Raw genomic sequence first — 8,138 nt, 5'->3', positions numbered from 1 at the left:
TCAGGAGTCTGTGAAAGATGAATGACACACATAGTGACAGCTATGCTGATTAGCATCCAGCTTTACTAGGAGAAGATAAAACGGATAGAACCTGTGTTCATAAAAATGCAGTACTTTTATCTAAAAAATCCTTGCACTAATTGTATAAAGATCTATTCTTATAATTATACATTTTATCCTGTTATGAATTCACCATAATGTCTTCTCATTACTGCAGGCAAGCTCCAAGCATCTTCCTCTGTGTAACATGTACAGCATAAAACCAGAGAGGAAAGGGTTACAGAGTAGAGAGTACTGATTGGCTGACTGCCCAGGCTTGCTCCTGTGAGGGAGACAGACTGACACGCCCCCTCCAGCCTGCACAATGAAAAAGTAACTCACCAGCAGATAAATGCTTATATCTCTGGATATATAGGTCCGAGACACATAAAAATTATAGGCACATGATCAGGATTGGGCCCTGAGTAACATATCACTTTTTTTCTTTTTTCTTTTTTGCACTATGACAGGTACACTTTAACATATAAATGACCTGCTTAGAATCACAAGTATGAAATCCTTTTAGTCTAATTTTATTGCCACGTGTGGGATTAGAAACATTGTAACCTCTAATTATACTATTGCAGTTTTGGCACGAACTACATGGGAAATGTCCCTACCTTTTGCATTTTTAGAAAGGATTGTCTGGTTTCTTTTTTCTCTGTTACGGTATATCTGCCCTGATCAAGTGGTTGGTAATAGACTTATTTTTCGGATAAATAAATCTAGGTTTCTGTTTGAATAATTTCCCATATTTTTCATCAGCTTTAAGTAAACCCCAGTATTTATTAACCACCTTTCTTATTAATTTGGCATGGCCATCGTATGTAGATAGATATGTTAAGCCTTTATCCTTCTCTTTCTTTTTCATTTTATTCTTCTTTCTCAACTCCTCTCTGGGAATTTGATCTACTTCATCCACTACTCTCATCAATTCTTTTTCCTTATAGCCCCTTTGAACAAACTTTTTAATTATTTTCTCTTTATTCTTAATATATTCTTCTTCTGAACTACAAATCCTTTTAGCTCTTATTATCTGCCCTTTGTCATTCAGGGGTCAGAGAAAGCTTGGAGGGGCAAGCTGTGCATAACTAGCTTGCCCCCTGACTGGTGAGCAGTAAGAGGTTAAGAAATATACAGGCAAGGTTTTTAGCCCCCTCCCCCGCCTGTAAAACTTGCAAATGGCTACAGTGGTATGTCCCATGGGTGGGGGGGGAAGGAGTGCACCAATCAGGGGTTTAATAGTTTCCCGGGCTTTCAGAGGCCCTCCCCTGGGTATTTATAGCTGTGGTGCCTCCCTTCCCCCCTCAATCTGCCCAGGACCCGGAGTTTTGTCTGCCGGTTGGTATGTTACTGCCCCTTGTATTATGGCCCGGATGGAGCAGGAGGGTGAGGGTTGGCATGCACGCTTGTGGCTGAGCTGGCCTCCCCTCCTGTTGCACCCTGGCGTTAGGTTCGGGAGGCTGGCGGACCTCTCGCCCTCTCACAGTCCCGCTCTCCTTTAACACCCCCCCCACCCCCGTCCGCCTGTCCTGCCCGTTCCTTTACTCCTCTTCCCTGCCCCGTTCCTTTAATCCCCTTCCCGTACCTTTAATCCTTTTCCTTGCCCGTTCCTCAAATTCACTTCTCTGCCCCTGGCCCGAGCCCCCCTTCCCATGCGTGCTCCTTATGTGCGCGCTTTGCCTCCTTCCCCGTTGCTGTCCCCTCCTTCTGCGGTGGCGGCCCCTGGGTTGCTGCGGCTGTTTTGTGTAGCCTTGCGCAAATGGACGTTTATTAACGTCCATTTGCGTGTCCCCAGCTATAATGCGCGCTCACAAGGCGAGCGCGCATCATAGCCGTCGGGTCCCAGTTGCTATTAGCAACCAGGACCCGTGCTAATGCCGGACATCGCCGATCGGGCAGATGTCCGGCATTACCTTTTCGGATGCGGCGATCAAAGTTGATCGCCGCATCTGAATGTATGTATAGGCGTCCCGGCTGCTCAGTCGGGCTGATCGGGACCATCGCGATTAAATCGCGATGTCCCGGTCAGCTGGAACGCAGCAGGAGGGTCACTCACCTGCCTCCTGCGCGTCCGCTCGTGGATTGATTGCTCCAAGCCTGAAATTCAGGCTTGAGCAATCAATCACTGACAACCCAGATCATTGCCATGTTAATACATGGCAAGTGATCTGTGTGTGCAGTGTTATGGCTCCCTATGGAGCTATAGCATTGCGCACAAAAAAAAAAAAAAAATAAATAAAAAAAAATTTAACCCTTGCCATGATAAATGTTTGGATCACTCCTCCCCCCCCCCCTTTTTCCCCCATACATAAAAACATGAATTAAAATATAAATACATAACTGATAATAATTAAATAAATAAATAAAATAAAAACTGTATTACATCAAGCATGTATATGGTATCGCTGCGTGCGTACATGTCCGTACTATCTAAATATGTCTTCGATTGCAGCATTCCTTCAATGGCGTATGCGCAAAAAAATATATATATAAATAAATAAATAAATAAATAAATAAAAATTTACTTGATTAATTAATTTAAAAAATAAATCATTAATTAATAAAAGTAAAAAAAAAAAAAAATAAAAAAATAAATACAAAAAAATTAAAATGAAAAAAGAAAAAAATAAAAGAAAAATTACTATAAAAAAAAAAAAAAAAAAAAAAAAAGTACGAACTGTGTAGATTTCAATACACAGGCACATGTGGTATTGCCACGTGCGTCAATGTCCGCACTATCAAGTTATATATCCTCATTTGATCCGCGTGTAAGCGCGAATTGAAAATTAAATATATAAATTTTACTAGTCCCATATAGCGTATTTTGGTCGCTTTTCATACCTATAAAAAAAAAAAAAAAAAAATAATAAATAAAATATATATATATATATATATATATATATATATATATATATATATTGTTACGCCTAGCGCTCCGGGTCCCCGCTCCTCCCCGGAGCGCTCACGGCGTCTTTCTCCCTGCAGCTCCCCGGTCAGTGCTGACCGGGAGCGCTGCTCTGCCATGCCCGTTGGGGATGCGATTCGCACAGCGGGACGCGCCCGCTCGCGAATCGCATCCCAGGTCACTTACCCGTTCCCGTCTCCTGCGGTCATGTGCTGGCGCGCGCGGCTCCGCTCTCTAGGGCGCGCGCGCGCCAGCTCCCTGAGACTTAAAGGGCCAGTGCACCAATGATTGGTGCCTGGCCCAATTAGCTTAATTGCTTCCCACCTGTTCCCTGGCTATTTCTAGTCTCCTCCCTTGCACTCCCTTGCCGGATCTTGTTGCCTTGAGCCTAGTGAAAGCGTTTTTGTGTGTTTATACCCTGTGTACCAGACCTTCTGTTATCTCCCCTGACTACGAACCTTGCCGCCTGCCCCCGACCTTCTGCTACGTCCGACTTTGCTTCTGCCTACCCCCTTGTACCTCGCCTATCTTCAGCAGCCAGAGAGGTGAGCCGTTGCTAGTGGATACGACCTGGTCACTACCGCCGCAGCAAGACCATCCCGCTTTGCGGCGGGCTCTGGTGAAAACCTGTAGTGTCTTAGAACCGGTCCACTAGCACGGTCCTCGCTATCCCTCTCTGGCACAGAGGATCCACCTCCTGCCAGCCGGCATCGTGACAGTAGATCCGGCCATGGATCCCGCTGAAGTTCCTCTGCCAGTGGTCGCTGACCTCCCTACGCTGGTCGCCCAGCAAGCTCGTCAGATCGCCCAGCAGTCGCAACAGATAGCGCAACAAGATCACCAGCTGTCGTACTTGACCACCATGACACAGCAACTCCAGTCACAACTACAGCAAGTACAGTCGCAGCTACAGCAGCAACAATCATCTCCTCCGCCAGCTCCAGCACCCCTTCCGCGGCGAGTGGCCGCTCCTAGCCTCCGCCTGTCCTTGCCGGACAAATTTAATGGGGACTCTAAGTTTTGCCGTGGCTTTCTTTCGCAATGTTCCTTGCACTTAGAGATGATGTCGGATCAGTTTCCTACTGAAAGGTCTAAGGTGGCTTTCGTAGTCAGCCTTCTGTCTGGAAAAGCCCTCTCATGGGCCACACCGCTCTGGGACCGCGATGACCCCGTCACTGCCTCTGTACACTCCTTCTTCTCGGAAATTCGAAGTGTCTTTGAGGAACCTGCCCGAGCCTCTTCTGCTGAGACTGCCCTGCTGAACCTGGTCCAGGGTAATTCCTCCGTTGGCGAGTACGCCATTCAATTCCGTACTCTTGCTTCTGAACTATCCTGGAATAATGAGGCTCTCTGCGCGACCTTTAAAAAAGGCCTATCCAGCAACATTAAAGATGTTCTGGCCGCACGAGAGACTCCTGCTAACCTGCATGAACTCATTCATCTAGCCACTCGCATTGACATGCGTTTTTCTGAGAGGCATCAAGAGCTCCGCCAGGAAAAGGACTTAGATCTCTGGACACCTCTCCCACAGTCTCCACTGCAATCTGCGTCTAGGCCTCCCGCCGAGGAAGCCATGCAAGTGGATCGGTCTCGCCTGACCCTGGAAGAGAGGAATCGCCGTAAGGAAGAGAATCTTTGTCTGTACTGTGCCAGTACTGAACATTTTTTGGTGGATTGCCCAATCCGTCCTCCACGTCTGGGAAACGCACGCTCGCACTCAGCTCTCGTGGGTGTGGCGTCTCTTGATGTCAAGTCGGCTTCTCCACGTCTCACGGTACCTGTTCGGATTTCCACTTCAGCCAGCTCTCCCCTCTCAGCCGTGGCCTGCCTGGACTCTGGAGCTTCTGGGAATTTTATTCGGGAGTCCTTGGTGAATAAATTCCGCATTCCGGTGACCCGTCTTGTCAAGCCACTCCACATTTCCGCGGTCAACGGAGCCAGGTTGGATTGCACCGTGCGTTACCGCACGGAGCCCCTCCTAATGTGCATCGGACCTCATCACGAGGAGATTATATTTTTTGTCCTTCCTAATTGCTCTTCTGAAGTTCTCCTTGGACTACCCTGGCTTCAACACCATTCCCCAACCCTGGATTGGTCCACTGGGGAGATCAAGAGTTGGGGTCCCTCTTGTTCCAAGGACTGCCTTCTACCGGTTCCCAGTACTCCCTGCCGTGACCCTGTGGTTCCTCCTGTATCCGGTCCCCCTAAGGTCATTAAGGACTCTGCCTGCCACAGGAAATGCCCCTCCCCCCCTCCCAGTTCCATCAGGCAAGCTTCTGTGTCCCCTCATGGCCCTCGTCCTGGTGTCACACTGCCCCGTGCCAGGTCTCGCCCTCTGCCCTCTCTCCCCATTCCTACTCCTGCGGTTCTGCCTGCCGTTGAGGAATCCCTCCATCCTTTCCCGGTGTCCTCATCCCAGGGGAGGCAGTTACCCGATAAAGAGAAGGGGAGACCTAAGGGGGGGGGTACTGTTACGCCTAGCGCTCCGGGTCCCCGCTCCTCCCCGGAGCGCTCACGGCGTCTTTCTCCCTGCAGCTCCCCGGTCAGTGCTGACCGGGAGCGCTGCTCTGCCATGCCCGTTGGGGATGCGATTCGCACAGCGGGACGCGCCCGCTCGCGAATCGCATCCCAGGTCACTTACCCGTTCCCGTCTCCTGCGGTCATGTGCTGGCGCGCGCGGCTCCGCTCTCTAGGGCGCGCGCGCGCCAGCTCCCTGAGACTTAAAGGGCCAGTGCACCAATGATTGGTGCCTGGCCCAATTAGCTTAATTGCTTCCCACCTGTTCCCTGGCTATTTCTAGTCTCCTCCCTTGCACTCCCTTGCCGGATCTTGTTGCCTTGAGCCTAGTGAAAGCGTTTTTGTGTGTTTATACCCTGTGTACCAGACCTTCTGTTATCTCCCCTGACTACGAACCTTGCCGCCTGCCCCCGACCTTCTGCTACGTCCGACTTTGCTTCTGCCTACCCCCTTGTACCTCGCCTATCTTCAGCAGCCAGAGAGGTGAGCCGTTGCTAGTGGATACGACCTGGTCACTACCGCCGCAGCAAGACCATCCCGCTTTGCGGCGGGCTCTGGTGAAAACCTGTAGTGTCTTAGAACCGGTCCACTAGCACGGTCCTCGCTATCCCTCTCTGGCACAGAGGATCCACCTCCTGCCAGCCGGCATCGTGACATATATATATATATATATTTATATCGCAACTCTGTTTGACACGATAATTGTATCGCTGTAAACTTCGGATCATGGCGCATGGTTCAGGCAGCCACTGCACCCCAAACCCTCTGCTGTCCCTCTTCCTGAGTTCTCTGCTGCTGGTTTCCCGGCGCCATTCCGGGCGGCGGCAGAGTACCCGCAACCAGGTGGTCTCCAGCGTGCCTTGTTCAACGCCTGCGGTGGTAAAGTGGTTCGTCCTGCTTTTGTGCCTTCTCCATCTTCTGGACTTAGTGAGTGTGCTGTTGCGGGGGGGCAGGGGGGGCTCTATTTTCGTGCCTGCCCTTGGGGCTTTGGCAGGCCAGTTGTCTTCAACTGGCTAGCTGGGTTGGTTCCCTCTCCTTCCCCGGTTAGTGTGCTTATGGCTGTTCTGGTAGTTTCCACCTTTTGTTCCTGTGGGTTTGTTGGGTTTGGGTCTCGGATATAGGTGTATGTCTATGTTGGTCTCTGGTTGTGAGTTGGGTACGTCTTTTCTTGACGGGGTGCTTTGGTGTGGTATCAATTTCTGCGGTGCACGCTTAGGTGAGTGGTCTTTTGGCCTTACGCTCTGGATGACCGGGTTTTGTGGATTTAGCTCCTGAGGCTTGTTCCTTATTTTGAATCGGTGGCACCCAGTTACGGTTTTGTTTCTTTTGGTTTTCTCCCCCTTTGTTTGGTGTTTCTCTCCGTCACTAGTTGTAGTCCCTCTCCGCTGCTCTGTTTGTCCTAGTGTATTGTCTGATGTTTTCTCCTGTTTTGCTCCCGATCTTTGGTAGGCATGGGACTCCTGTATGTCGTGCTGGGTGCTTTAGCTGATGTGGCGGTGGGTAGGTTTCGCTTTGAGTCTCAGTTTGTCTTTCCTCGTGGTTTCTTTTGTTTGTGGTGGTTTTCCGGAGGGGGATACTCCTGTGCTCTACGCTTGTTGGGGTGTGGTTTGTTGCGGTCTTCCGCATGCCGCGTTGGCGTTGGTCTGCAGTTTTCCTGTGGACGGGGAGTGGTTGCGTTTTCTCTGCTTTGGTTTCCTCGGGGCTCGCTAGGTGCCCCTGTTCCGGTCCTTGCTGGTTTACTGTAAGTTCCGCATGGAATATGGTTCTGGGCGGAGTTTTTTCCTGCAGGTTGTCTTTGGCTGCCGAGGGTGTCTGGTATTTGGGCCCCCCGCATATGTGCCCCTGGTACGCTTTGGGCTGACATTTCGGTTGGTTGGGGTTTTTTCAAGGGTCATGCGGTGGCCTGGCCTGCTTTCAGTTCCCTGCACGGGGAGCTCGCTTTGTTCTCGGATGTGGCTGGTTTGGTCGGTTATTGGTGTGGTGTTTGGTTTTCCAGTGGTGCTGTGGGGTGGTTTACCCCTGGGTCTTGGTAGTCAGTGGGTTTCTGCCATGCTTGGGGTTTTGTTTGTGCTTCTCCCTTGGTGTTGGTTGTGGGACTTTGGGTGCTTGCTTCGGCAGCTCATGTTCTAGGCTTGTAACGTTACTGTGTGGGTTGCAAGTCCCCTGCGCTTGGTTGCGCGCTAATTTTGTGATGCTTTTCTTCTTTTCTAGTGTGTGATTTGAGTGATCACGGGGCGTGTTTTTCTTCCTGTGCTCTGTCTGTTGCATCTAGTGCTTCGCTGTTTGGAGTTACAATTTCTTTCAGGGCTATGCTCCCTGGGTCGGTATTGGGTGTTGACGCTTTGTCCTGTTTTCTCTGGCTGTAGTTCCGGAGGGTTGCTTGTGTGGCCGGCCCGTGGGTCATCGGGGAGAGTGGTGTAATTTGTGGTCCGCTTTGGTGGCTCCTGCGACTTGGTCGCACTCACGGTACGGTACTTGCGAGTGGTTGGTGTTGGTGTGGAGGCCGGGATGTCTATCTACAGTCGTGGGGGTCCCGGAGGTTCTAGAGGGTCTGTGGACAGGGGATAAAAACATAAAAAAAAAAAAAAAAAGTAATAAATAAATATTGGTTTCGGTACCTGGAATGCCCTTTGCAGTGACCTTACGAGGCTAATGTTTGATTTCCTGTTTCGTT

This window comes from Hyla sarda, chromosome 12 (assembly GCF_029499605.1).
Source record: "Hyla sarda isolate aHylSar1 chromosome 12, aHylSar1.hap1, whole genome shotgun sequence".
Taxonomy (NCBI): domain Eukaryota; kingdom Metazoa; phylum Chordata; class Amphibia; order Anura; family Hylidae; genus Hyla; species Hyla sarda.
The sequence above is the reverse complement of the archived record's forward strand: the minus strand, read 5'-3'. Positions refer to the sequence as shown.